General features: G+C 41.0%; 1 long non-coding RNA gene and 1 other non-coding gene across 2 annotated transcripts in view; both read right to left on the minus strand.

The window, feature by feature from the left end:
• The window catches only part of LOC138414198 (uncharacterized), a 106,954-nt gene that overhangs the window by 24,882 nt on the left and 67,168 nt on the right, over positions 1-14,904 (minus strand). The gene's annotated exons all lie outside the window — the stretch shown is intronic.
• Positions 5,128-5,200, minus strand: TRNAA-UGC (transfer RNA alanine (anticodon UGC)). Its single transcript has one exon. It is a non-coding gene; the product is annotated as a tRNA-Ala (tRNA).

The following is a 14,904-nucleotide window of genomic DNA, read 5'->3' on the forward strand; positions in this document are numbered from 1 at the left end:
AAGCCCATGTACAGCAGCGAAGACCCAACACAGCCAAAAATAAATTAAATATAATAAAAAATTTTTAAAAAGCTTTAAAAAATATGCCCAATTTATTTAAAAAAGAAAAGGAAGAAATAAAATTGTCTCTATTTGTAGACGACATGATTTTATATACAGAAAACACTGAAGACTCCACCAGAAAACTGTTAGAACTAAGAAATAATGTCAGTAAAGTTGCACGACACAAGATTAACATTAAGAAATCAGTGGTGGGGACTTCGCTGGTGGTGCAGGGGTTAAGAATCCACCTGCCAGTGCAGGGGACAGGGGTTCGAGCTGGTCCGGGAAGATCCCACATGCCTCAAAGCAGCTAAGCCTATGTGCTACAACTACTGAGACTGTGCTCTAGAGCCTGCGAGCCACAACTACTGAACCCACGTGCCACAACTACTGAAGCCCGCACTCCTAGAGCCCATGTTCCACAATAAGAGAAGCCACCACAGTGCGAAGCCTGCACACCACAGCGAAGAGTAGCCCCTGCTCACTGCAACTAGAGAAAGCCCACTCACAGCAACAAAGACCCAACACAGCCAAAAAGAAATAAATAAAAATCAGTGGTGTTTCAGTACCCTAACAACGAATTATCTGCAAAAGAAATCAAGAAAATAATCCCATTTACAATAGCATCAAAAACAATAAATACTTGGGAATAAATTTAAGCAAGGAAATGAAAAACCTCTATGCTGAAAACTATAAGACGTTGATAAAAGAAACTAAAGAAGACACAAATAAATGGAAAGGCATGCCATGCCTCTGGATTGGAAGAATTAATACTGTTAAAACATCCATACTACCCAAGCCAACTATTCAGTGCAATCTCTATCAATATTCCAATGGCATTTTTTAACAGAAGTAGAAATAATAATTCTAAATTTTATATGGAACCACAAAAGACCCCAAAGAGCCAAAACCATCCTGACCAAGAAAAACAAAGCAGGAGGCATCATTCCTGATTTCAAGCTATATTATAAAGCTATAGTCATCAAAACAGTTTGGTGCTGGCATAAAAACAGCCACATATACCAATGGAATAGAATTGAGAGCCTATTTATTAGAAAATAAACCCATTCATACACAGTCAACTAGTATTTATTAAGGGAGCCAAAAATACTCAGTGGAGAAGACAGTCTCTTCAATACAACGATGGTGGGAAAATTGAACATTCACACGTAAAAGAATAAAAGTAGACCCCTATCTCATACCACTCACAAAAATTAACTCAAAATGGATTAGAGACTTAAAATTTTAAGACCAAATGACAAATGCTGGAAAGGGTGTGGAGAAAAGGGAACCCTCCTGCACTGTTGGTGGGAATGTAAGTTGGTGCAGCCATTATGGAGAACAGGATGGAGGTTCCTCAAAAAAAAAATACAAATAGAGTTGCCATATGATCCAGAAATCCCACTCCTGGGCATATATCTGGACAAAACTCTAATTCAAAAAGATACATACACCCCTATGTTCACAGCAGCACTATTCACGATAGCCAAGACATGGAAATAACCTAAATGTCCATTGACAGAGGAATGGATAAAGAAGATGAGGTACCTATGAACAATGGAATACTACTCAGCCATAAAAGAAGAATGAAATAATGCCATTTGCAGCAACATGAATGTAACTAGAGATTATCATACTAAGTGAAGTAAGTCAGAAAGAGAAAGACAAATACCATATAATATCACTCATATGCGGAATCTAAAATATGACACAAATGAACTTACCTAGGAAACAGAAACAGACTCACAGACATAGAGAACAGACCTGTACTTGCCAAGGGGAAAGGGGGTAAGGGAGGGATGGAGTGGGAGTTTGGGGTTAGCAGATGCAAACTATTATACATAGAATGGATAAACAACAAGGTCCTACTGTATAGCACAGGGGACTATATTTAATATCCTGTGATAAATCATAATGGAAAAGAGTATTAAAAAGAATGTAGGGACTTCCCCTGTGGTCCAGTGGTAGAGAATTCACCTTCCAATGCAGGGGACACGGGTTCGATCCCTGGTTGGGGAACTAAGATCCCACATGCTGTGGGGCAACTAAGCCCACACATCACAACTAGAGAGAAAACCCACATGCTAAAACTAGAAAGAAGCCCGAGCAGTGCAATGAAGAGCCCACGCACCACAATGAAAAAGATCTCAAATGTCTCAACAGAGATCCCGCATGCCTCAACTAAGACTTGATACAGCCAAAAAAATTAATTAAATAAATTAAATATTTTTAAAAATCAATTTTAAAAAATAAAAAAATGTATATATATGTGTAACTGAATCACTTTGCTGTACAGCAGAAATTAACAGGGTATTGTAAATCAACTATACTTCAATTAAAAAAAAGAAAAGGAATTTAAAACTTAAAAAAAAAGACTTAAATTGTAAGACTGAAAACCATAAAACTCTTAGAAGAAAATAGGAAAAAAGCTCCTTGACATAGGTCTTGGCAATGATTGTTTGGATGTGACACCTAAAACAAGTGAAATACATCAAAACAAACAAGTGAAACTACAAACTGAAAAGCTTCTGCACAACAAAAGAAATGATCAACAAAATAAAATGACACTACAGAATCGGAAAAAAATATCTGTAATTCATATATCTGATAAGGGACTAAATCTGAAATATACAAATAACTCACACAACTCAATAGCAAAACCAAAATAAAACAAATACAGTTGACCCTTGAGCAACATGGGCATTAGGGGCCTCAACTCTCCGAGCCGTCAAAAATCCGAGTTTAACTTTATAGTTGTCCCTCCTTCTCCTCAGTTCCACATTCAAGTATTCAACCAACCACAGATTATGCAGCACTGTATTTACCATTGACAAAAACCCACGCATAAGTGGACATTTATAGTTCAAACCCGTGTTGTTCAAGGGTCATTACAATCCAATTAAAAAATGGACAAAGGACATGAATTAACATTTTTCCAAAGAAGATATAAAAATTGCCAACAGGTATAGGAAAAGGTACTCAACATCACTAACCATCAGGGAAATGCAAATCAAAACAACAAGATATCACTTTATACCTGGTAGAATGGCTATCATCAAAAAGACAAAGACAACAAATGCTGGCAAGGATGTGGAGAAAAGGGAACCCTTGTGCACTGCCGGTGGCATGGTAAATTGGTACAGCTATTATGGAAAAAAATATGGAGGTTGCCCAAAAAATTAAAAATAGAAATACTATATGATTCAGCTATACTATTTCTGGGAATATATCCAAAGGAAATGAAATACTATGTCCCAGAGATATCTGCACCCCCATGTTCACTGCAGCATTATTTACAATAGCCAAGACATGTATACAACCTAAGTGTCCATCAACAGATGAATGGATAAAGAAGTAGTGGTATATACACAGTGGAATATTTTTCAGCCATAAAAAGGAAGGAAATCTTGGGCTTCCCTGGTGGCGCGGTGGTTGGGAGTCCGCCTGCCGATGCAGGGGATACAGGTTCGTGCCCCGGTCCGGGAAGATCCCACATGCCGCGGAGTGGCTGGGCCCGTGAGCCACGGCCGCTGAGCCTGCGCGTCCGGAGCCTGTGCTCCGCAACGGGAGAGGCCGCAACAGTGAGAGGCCCGCGTACTGCAAAAAAAAAAAAAAGGAAGCAAATCTTGAGATCTGCAACAACATGGATGGACCTTGAGGGCATTATGCTAAGTGAAATAAGTCAGTCAGAGAAAGACAAATACTGTATAATCTCACTTATATGTGGAATCTTTAAAAAAAAAAAAAAAAAAAAACCCATAGAGAAAAGATCAGATTTGTGGTTACCAGAGGTTGGGTGTGGGGGAATTGGATGAAAGTGGTCAAAAGGTACAAACTCCCAGTTATAAGATAAATCAGTACTGGGGATGTAATGTACAACTTGATGACTACAGTTAACACTGCTTTATAGTATGTGTGGAAATTTTTAAGAGTAGATCATCACAAGGAAAAACCACTTTTTCCTTTTCTTTAAATCTGTATGGATGATAGACATTAACCTTATTATGGTAATCATTTCACAAGATGTGACAGTCAGTGCTGTACACTTTAAACTTACATAGTGCTGTATGTCGATTATATTTCAATAAAACTGTATGTCGATTACATTTCAATAAAACTGTCAATTATATTTTCAATAAAAAGTATTTATTTCAATAAAAGAAATAAATAATTTTATTTATTTCTTGAAATAAAATTTCAAGAAAAATTGAGAAAAAGACACTATCCACAGAGTAAAAAGGCAACCCACAGAATGGGAGAATGTATCTGTAAATCATGTATCTGATAAGGAATTAATATCCAGAATATATGGAGAACTCCTAAACTCAACAAGAAAATAACTGATTCAAAAATGGGCAAAGGGGGCTTCCCTGGTGGCACAGTGGTTGAGAGTCCGCCTGCCGATGCAGGAGACACGGGTTCGTGCCCTGGTCCGGGAAGATCCCACATGCCGCGGAGCGGCTGGGCCCGTGAGCCATGGCCGCTGGGCCTGTGTGTCTGGAGCCTGTGCTCTGCAATGAGAGAGGCCACAACAATGAGAGGCCCGAGTACCGAAAAAAAAAAAAAAAAAAAAGGACAAAGGACTTGAATAAACATTTCTACATAGATGATACACAAATGGCCAAGAAACACATGAAAATGTGCTCAACATCGCTAATCAGAATTAAATGTAAATCAAAACTACAATGAGATGTCACCTTACATCCACTGTGATGGCTACTATCAAATAAACAGAAAACAAGTGCCGGAAAGGACATGGAGAAATTGGAAACCTTGTGCACTACTGGTGGGAATGTAAAAGCTACAGCCACTGTGGAAAACCGTGTGGCAGTTCCTCAAAAAATTAAAGGTAGGATTACCATATGATCTAGCAATCCCACTATTGCGTATATACCCAAAAGAACTGAAAGCAGGTTTTTAAGAGATATTTTTACACCCATGTTCACAGCAGCATTACTCACAATAGCTAAAACATGGAAGTAACCCAAGTGTTCATCACTAAATGAATGGATAGGCAAAACGCAGTATATGCATATAAAGGAATTTTTTTTTTTTGACTGTGCTTCGCAGCTGGCGGGATCTTAGTTCCCCAACCAGGGATTGAACCCGGGCCCCCAGCAGTGCAAGTGCAGAGTCCTAACCACTGGACCACCAGAGAATTCCCCATATAATAGAATATTATTCAGCCTTAAAAAGGAAAGAAATTCTGACACATTCGACTATGTGGTTGAACCTTGAGGACATTATGCTAAATGAACTAAGCCAGTCACAAAAAGACAAATACTGTTTGATTCCACTTATGTGACATATCTAGAGTAGTCAAAATCATAAGGATACAAATTGTATGGTGGTTACCAGGGGTTGGGACGAGCAGAGAATGGGCAGATGTTGGTTAATGGGCATAAAGTTTCAGATTTGCAAGATGAAAAGATTTATGGGGATGGATGGTAGTGATGGCTGCACAACAATGTGAATGTATTTAAGACCATTAAACTTTACATGTTAAAATGGGTAAGATGGCAAATTTTACGAGTATTCTAACACAATAAAAGAAATGTGGGACTTCCCTGGTGGCACAGTGGTTAAGAATCCTCCTGCCAATGCAGGAGACACGGGTTTGATTCCTGGTCCGGGAAGATCCCATGTGCCGTGAAGCAACTAAGCCCATGCGCCATAACTACTGAGCCCGTGCACCACAACTACTGAAGCCCGCATACCCTAGAGCCCGCATGCCGCAACTACTGAACCCACATGCCACAACTACTGAAGCCCATGCACTCTAGGGCCTGCATGCCACAGCTACTGAGCCCATGTGCTGCTACTATTGAAGCCCGCATGCCTAGAGCCTGTGCTCCTAAACAAGAGAAGCCACTATAAAGAGAAGCCCATGCACCACAACGAAGAGTAGCCCCTGCTCGCCGCAACTAGAGAAAGTCCGCACACAGCAACGACGACCCAACACAGCCAAAAAAAAAAAAAAAATCTGAAGTGGAATGTTTTCCTTAGAAGTACTTCTAGGACCACCCTCGTAGTCAGCAACCAGCAAGCCCCCAAATGTTTATGGCCCATCTGGGTACCACTGTTCTATATGCAGGGGATCCTGAGAGAAGGACAGGGCCCTTGTGCTCAAGCAGCTCACAGACAAGTAGGAAAGGAAGCAAGGAGATGGTTGGACCACTGCAGAGCATCTGTCGCCTGCTATTCAGACCTACAAAACCTGGAGAACAGAGCAGGAAACCTAATTCTGCCTCCTCAGTGTCCTGCTCGTACAGTGTCCCAGACAGGGCCCACCCCACAGCCAACGTCCAGACCCACTACATGCACATGGCCCTTCTGCAACAGCATCTGATGTAGGTTCCTGCCCTGATGCAGACCCTGCCCTGGGCCCAGTCTGGGTAAGTTTCTCCTGGTGGCAGAATCTTAACTTCCTCCTTGGAGCAGTACCTCCCTCTTTAAAGGAGCTCCAGGCAGAAGTCTGGGGAGTCGGGGGGGGCTGTTTTTCAGTGATTCACCCACTAGACTGCAGCTACAAAATCCCCGGAAGTTCCCTTTAGTTAACAAAGCAACTGGACGGATACACCATGCCTAACCTCGTTTACTGCATAGCTACTAGAAAGTATTGAGTTTCAAAGAAACAAGTTTGATGCTTAATTAGAACTACCCCCTGCCCTTATGAATGTAAATTGGTACAGCCACTATGGAGAACAGTATGGAGGTTCCTTAAGAAACTAAAAATAGAGCTACCATATGATCCAGCAATCCCACTCCTGAGCATATATCCAGAGAAAAACATGGTTCAAAAGGATACATGCACTCCAATGTTCATTGCAACGCTGTGTACAATAGTCAAGACATAGAAGCAACCTAAATGTCCATTGACAGAGGAATGGATAAAGAAGATGTGGTACACATATACAATGGAATACTACTCAGCCATTAAAAAGAATGAAATAATGCCATTTGCAGCAACATGGGTGGACCTGGAGATTATCATACTAAGTGAAGTAAGTCAGACAGAAAAAGACAAATATCATATGATACCACTTATATGCAGAATATAAAAAGGTGATATAAATGAACTTATTTACAAAGCAGAAACAGAGTCACAGACTTAGAGAATGAACTTACGGTTACCGGGGGGAAGGGTCGGGGAGAAGGATAGACTGGGAGTTTGGGATTGAGATGTACACACTGCTATATTTAAAATACATAACAAATAAGGACCTACTGTATAGCACAAGGAACTCTGCTCAATATTCTGTAATAACCTAAATGGGAAAAGAATTTGGAAAAGAATAGACACATGTACATGTATAACTGAATCACTTTGCTGTACACCTGAAACTAATACAACACTGTTAATCAACTACATTCCAATATAAAATAAAAATTTTTTAAAAACAACATAAAAGCGGGAACAAAGAACTACCCCTCTTAGAGGGGCATCAGTTCCCAATATTGAGGGGAGACCCACCCCCTTGCTGCTGACCTGGCCTCGCTGCAGACAGCACTGCTCTGTTGGAGGGGGCTGTTGAATTCCTCTCCCCTCTCTCCTCAGCACAGTTTCTGGAAGGGTGTCTAAGCTTCCTCTGAGCCCAGCTGTGGCTTATTAACAGGGGCAGATGGTAATAAGACTTTACAGTGAAGCATGCACTCTTCAGTTGTTATCAAACATGACAGCAAATAAACCAAGTGCCACCTTCAGGCTGTGAATCTGGGCCTCAAGAACCAAGTTTTGTGGGACGACCCAAGTTGGCTGTATGACGGCCGGGACCAGATTTCCTGTGGACAGTGCTACACAACTCTGTGCTGCGATTTCACCATCCCGACTCCAAAATGATGCTCCCCCAGAAGGTCCTCGTCAGGGCTTCAAAATCTGAGGAGCCCCGAGGCCAAGTGGCAAGAGCATGGGATCAGGTCCAGCTCTGTGTTGAAAGGAAGTGATTTTGGTCAAGTCACCTCTTCCCTCTTGAGACTTCAGTTTCCTCACATGTAAAACAGCTAATATTTATTTAACTTTTCACATTTTAATTGTGGTTAAAAAAACCCATAAAATTTATCATCTTAATCATTTTTAAATGTATAGTTCAACAGTGTCAAGCATTTTTCCACTGTTGTGCAACCAATCTCCAGAACTTCTTCATTGTGCAAAACTGCAACTCTATACCTACCAACCCAATTCCCCATTCTCCCCTCCTCCCCATCCCCTGGCAACCACCATTCTACTTTCTATTTCTATAAATTTGACTACTGTAGATTCCCTCATATAAGTAGGATCATGCAGTATTTGTCTCTTTGTGATTGGTTTATTTCACTTAGAAAAATGTCCTCAAGGTTCATCCACGTTGTAGCATTATGTCAGAATTTCCTTCCTTTTTAAGGCTGAATAATATTCCTTTGTATGTATATACCATATTTTGTTTATCCATTCAACCACTGATGGACACTTGGATTGCTTCCACCTTTTGGCTATTGTGAGTAATGCTGCTGTGAACACAAGGGTACAAATATCTCTTTGAGATCCTTCTTTCAGTTCCTTTGGACATAGACCCAGAGGTGAGGTTGCTGGATCATAGGATGATTCTAATTTTTGAAGAACCACCATAGTGTTTTCCATGGAGGCTGCACAATTTTACATTCCCACCAACAGTGAACAAGGGTTCCAATTTCTCTACATCAGGGGTCCCCAACCCTCAGGCCACGGACCGCTACTGGTCCGTGGCCTGTTAGGAACCAGACCGCAGAGTAGGAGGTGAGTGGCGGGCGAGCGAGTGACGCTTCATCTGTATTTACAGCCGCTCCCCATCGCTCGCGTTACTACCTGAGCTCCGCCTCCTGTCAGATCAGCAGTGGCATTAGATTCTCATAAGAGCGTGAAACCTACTGTGAACTGCGCATGCGAGGGATCGAGGTTGCGCGCTCCTTATGAGAATCTAATGCCTGATGATCTGAGGTGGAGCTGAGGCAGTGATGCTAGTGCTGGGGAGTGGCTGCAAATACAGACTATCATTAGCAGAGGGGTTTGACTGCACAGAGACCATAATAAATCAGTTGCTTGCAGACTTATATCAAAACCCTATCAGGGAGTAGCAAGGGAAAATTAAGCTGCATCTGGTGGCAGGCTTTATAGTGGGAAGTGAGTTGATGTACTTCAACTGTACAGCTGCATCTGGTGGCAGGCTTTAAGTCAGAATCCGACACTTATTTTAGCCTGCGTGTGGCCCACCCATTATTTTATTTACCACTTCTGTCCGTGCCTTTTTCCCGCACTGCACACTTGTCTCAGTCACAGTTTTGGTAAGCCCACAAGCTAACCCTAACCAAAATGAGTAAAAAACAAATGCCGCTGGAGAGCATCTTTGAAAAGGGGGAAAGACCCAATGATGAGACAGCAGAAGACTCTAACACTGCCAACAAAAAGAAAGCTTCATTTAAAAGAAAATACCAAGAGTCCTACTTAAATTATGGGTTCATTGCAACAGGTGATTCACATTCTATAATATGTGGTGACCAGCTATCCAACGAAGCCATGAAACCTTCAAAACTGCTTTGCCACATGGAGACTAAGCACCCCGAATTAAAAGACAAGCCTTTGGAGTTTTTCAGAAGAAAAAAAACGTGAACACGAAGAACAGAAGCAATTATTGAAGGCCACCACTTCATCAAATGTGTCTGCACTGAGAGCATGATTCTAAGTGGCTAACTGCATTGCTAAAGCTAAGAGGCCCTTTACTATTGGTGAAGAGCTGATCTCGCCTGCAGTTATGGACATTTGTTGTGAACTTTTAGGAGAGGCTGCAGTTCGAAAGGTGGCACGTGTTCCCCTTTCGGCTAGCACCATAACTACACGAACTGATGAAATAGCAGAGGATATCGAGGCACAATTGTTAGAGAGGATTAATGGGTCACTGTGGTACGTGATTCAGGTTGACGAGTCTACCGATGTTGACAACAAGGCAACAATGCTTGTTTCCGTGTGATATATTTTTCAGGAGGACGTGCATGAGGATACGTTATGTGTACTTTTGTTGCCAACCAACACCACAGCTGCAGATTTATTCAAGTCTTTGAATGATTACATATCAGGAAAACTGAACTGGTCATTTTGTGTCGGTATATGCACGGACGGAGCGGCTGCCATGACTGGACGACTTTCTGGTTTCACCACTCCAGTCAAAGAGGTCGCTTCTGAATGTGAGTCTATGCACTGTGTCATCCATAGAGAAATGCTGGCTAGCCGAAAAATGTCACCAGAACTTAACAACGTTTTACAGGATGTGATTAAAATCATCAACCACATTAAAGTACATGCCCTTAACTCACATCTGTTCACGCAGCTCTGTGAGGAGATGGGTGCAGAGCACACACGTCTTCTCTTATACACAGAAGTGAGATGGCTTTCGAAAGGGAGGTCACTGGCCAGAGTTTCTGAGTTACGAGAGCCACTCCAGAGATTTCTTTTATTTTTTTTAAAGATCTTATATATTTAGACTGCGCCAGGTCTTAGTTGCGGCATGAGGGCTTCTTAGTTGCGGTATGCGGGCTTCTTAGTTGCGGCATGCATGCGGGACCTAGTTCCCCAACCAGGGATCGAACACAGACCCCCTGTACTGGAAGAGTGGAGTCTTACCCACTGGACCACCAGGGAAGTCCCACCCAGAGATTTCTTTTAGAAAAACAGTCACCACTGGCAGCACATTTCAGTGACACAAAATGGGTCGCAAAACTTGCTTACTTGTGTGACATATTCAACCTGCTCAGTGAATTCAATCTGTCACTTCAGGGGAGAACGACAACTGTGTTCAAGTCGGCAGATAAAGTGGCTGCATTCAAAGCCAATCTGGAATTATGGGGGCGACGAGTGAACATTGGGATGTTTGACATGTTTCAAACATTAGCAGAGATTTTGAAAGAGACTGAGCCAGGGCCTTCTTTCTCCCAGCTGGTGCATGATCACCTATCTCAGCTTTCAAAAGAGCTTGAGCATTACTTCTCACCCACAAAAGACTCCCGAACTGAGGAGGAATGGATCCGTGACCCATTTGTGAATAAGCCAGGTGAATCGACTTTGTCCATGCTAGAAGACGATCAACTGCTTGAGATCTCAAATGACGGTGGCCTTAAAGGTATGTTTGAGACAACTTCAAATCTCCATACATTCTGGATTAAAGTCAAGGTGGAATATCCTGAGATTGCCACAGAAGCACGGAAAAGCCTGCTTCCAATTCCAACATCCTGTCTTTGTGAAGCAGGGTTTTCTGCAGTGACAGCGACCAAAACGAGATTACGGAGTAGACTGGACCTAAGCAACACACGTCGGGTGTCACTGTCTCCCATCACCCCCAGATGGGACCATCCAGTTGCAGGAAAACAAGCTCAGGGCTCCTACTGATTCTGCATTATGGTGAGTTGTATAATTATTTCATTATATATTATAATGTAATAATAATAGAAATAAAGTGCACAGTAAATGCAATGCGCTTGAATCATCCTGAAACCATCCCCCTCCCCCATCCATGGAAAAACTGTCTTCCACAAAACCGGTCCCTGGTGCCAAAAAGGTTGGGGACCGCTGCTTTACATCCTCACCAACACTTGCTATTCTCTGGTTTTTTTTGATTAGCAGCCATCCTTATGGTTATGAGGTGATATTTCATTGTGGTTTTGACTTGCATTTCCCTAATGTTTAGTGATGTTGAGCATCTTTTCATATGCTCGTTGGCCTTTTGTATATCATCACTGGAGAAATGTCTATTCAAGTCCTTTCCGTATTTTTTATTCTGGTTATTTGGGTTTTTTTGCTGTTGAGTAATAATAGCTTACATTTATTTAGCTCACATTATAGTGTAGAAACTATGCTCAGGACCAAACTAAGACAGGCAGTACCCTGGCAGGCTAACACTCTGGTGTCATTTCAAACTCATAGTCTTTTTTTTTGAAGTATAGTTGATTTACAACATTGTGTTCATTTCAAGTATACAGCGAAGTGATTCAAGTTATATTTTCTTTTTATTTTCCATTACAGGTTAGTACAAGATATTGAACATTATTCCTTATGTTATAGAGTAAATCCTTGTTGCTTATCTATTTAATATATAGTGGTTTGTTCATCCCATATTCCTAATTTATCCCTCCCCCTCTTTTCCCCTTTGGTAACCATAAGTTTGTTTTCTATGTCTGTGAGTCTATTTCTGTTTTGTAAATAGATTCATTTGTATTGTTTTTTAGATTCCACATATAAGTGATATCATATTTGTCTTTCTCTGATTTACTTCACTTAGTATGATATTTTCTAGGTCCATCCATATTGCTGCAAATGGCAATATTTCATGCTTTCTTATGGCTGAGTAATATTCCATTGTGTATATATACCACATCTTCTTTATCCACCCACTTATGGACACTTAGGTTGCTTCCATGTCTTGTCTATAGTAAACAGTGCTGCTATGAACACTGGGGTGCATGTACCTTTTCCAATTAGAGTTCAAATCCATAGTCTTTAAATATTTGCTAAAAATTTACTTGGAGGGAAGAGGAACAAGGAGAAACTGATTTCCTGTTATTAAAACATATATATGGATGCAGCATTATTCACAATAATCAAGACATGGAAACAACCTTAGTGTCCACTGATGAATGAATAAAGAAGATGTGGTGTATATATACAATGGAATATTATTCAGCCATGAGAGAGAAAGATATCCTGCCATTTATGACATGGATGGAACTTGAGGGCATTATACTAAGTGAGATAAATCAGACAGAGGAAAACAAATATTCTATGATACAACTCACACACGGAATCTAAAAAAGACAAACACATAGAAACAGAGTGGCAATTACCAGGGGCTGTGAGGTGGGGGAAATGGGGAGATGTTGTTAAAGGATACAGATTTGCAACAGAAGAGAAGTAAGTTCTGGAAATCTAATGCACAGCATAGTGTTTACAGTCAACAACACTGTATTATAAACTTCAAGGTTGCTAAGGGCCTAGATCTTAAATGTCCTCACCACAAAAAATAATTATGTGCCAATAGAGGTGCTAGCCAGTGCTAGTGGTAATTCTAATGCAATATGTAAATGTTTCAAATCAACATGCTGTACACCTTAAACTTACACAATGTTATAAATCAACTATATCTCAATTTTTTTTTAAATATGTAGAAACAGATCCACTAATTCACCCCTACTGGCCACAGTCTGAACAAAAAGATTTTGGTTTGGTTCTTTTTGTTTGTTTTATAAAATCGTTCCAACTTTTCTGAAATTCTTGTTCTCCCTTCAGTTTTTGTCTTGATCTTCCAAACCAGATAAATTCTTGGGAGGCATATTAAAGGGCTTAGGATTTTGATAATGAAATGAATCGCTCCTTCCCAATAAACAGCATCAAGCCAAGCATTACTCAGTCTTGCAGTTGCAGCTGAGCGCCCTGCCAGCTTTCAGCTGATGGAGACAGAGACTCCGTACAAGTGCTGGAAAATTCTCACAAGATAGGTGGGTTCTAGCAAGCAAAGCTTTCCATCTCCTCTTGTGGGTGCTGGATCAATTGGCATTTCAAGTTATATAAGGAGACGTCTGTAGAGACCTGAGTGGCCTGACAGATACTGCTGATCTACCGAAGTGACTTTTTAATTAGGAAATGTTTGTAAGATACACTTAAGTGTAGAAAGTAATGATACCCATGTACTCATCACTAAGCATAAACAGGTGGTGACAGTTTTTTCATTTTTAAGAAATAAAATGTTTCAGGGGAATTCCCTGGCTGTCCAGTAGTTAGGACTCCTTGCTTCCACAGCAAGGGGCACAGGTTCCATCCCTGGTCAGGGAACTAAGATCCCGCAAGCTGAACAGCGAAGGAAGGAAGGGAGGGAAATGTTTCAGATACAACTGAAGTTCCACATCTTTTCCCTGACTGTCCCTCCTCAGAGGTACCTATTATCCTGGAGTTAGTGCATGTCATTCCGGTGAATGATTTTGTTTTCACTGTGTACTTATCTACAAACAACCTAGGCTATTGCTTTGGGTGTTTGTAAGTTTCACACAAATGATAGCTATGTGGCCATCTGTCACTATTTTGGCTGCTCAGTGTCTGAGGCCCCTTCCCAGGAGGAGGAAGAGTCCCTTCACCATGAGAGCTAAAAGGCCAGCGGGCTGCCCTCCCAGCTTGGGACAGGCCTGTGACCACACAAGGGTCTGCAATCAGACCACAGCCCCTGGCAGCAATGGCAGTGCTGACCAAAGGGCCTGGGGCTCAGCTGTAGCCACACAATTTGGTCCTGGATCTCAGTCCTTCAGCTCTCCTGCTGATTCTGTGAACTACCATGATCCTCCCAATGAATCCTTTTTCTGCTTAAGTTAGAAGCATTTTCTTTACTTACAGTTTAGAACCTGATTGAAAATGATACTTTTGCAACTCACTTTTTTCATTCAACTTTTTTTTCAGACTCAAATTAATATAACTGAAAGGCAGCAGAATATGCCACTCCAAAACATGCCACTTTGGCATATTGATATTTTGAATTAAAGGTACTTGAGAAACAGTTGGACAGGCTGACCCTCCTTTGTCTCCCTGAACTGTACTACGGATCTCTGAGGCTTTGTTCATTTTTCTTCATTCTTTCCTCTTTCTGTTCCTTATACTGATAATCTCAGTTGAACTATCTCCAAATTTTCTGGTTCTTTTGCCTTTGCCTGCTCAAATATTTTGTTGAGCCCCTCTAGTGAATTTTCCATTTCAATTATTGCACTTTTTAACTTCAGAGTTTCTATTTGGTTCTTTATTATAATTTGTATCTTTGTTGATATTCCCTATTTAGTGAGATATTGCTCTCATATTTTCACTTAGTTCTTTATTTCCAATTT

The sequence above is a fragment of the Delphinus delphis genome, chromosome 10 (assembly GCF_949987515.2).
Source record: "Delphinus delphis chromosome 10, mDelDel1.2, whole genome shotgun sequence".
Lineage (NCBI taxonomy): Eukaryota > Metazoa > Chordata > Mammalia > Artiodactyla > Delphinidae > Delphinus > Delphinus delphis.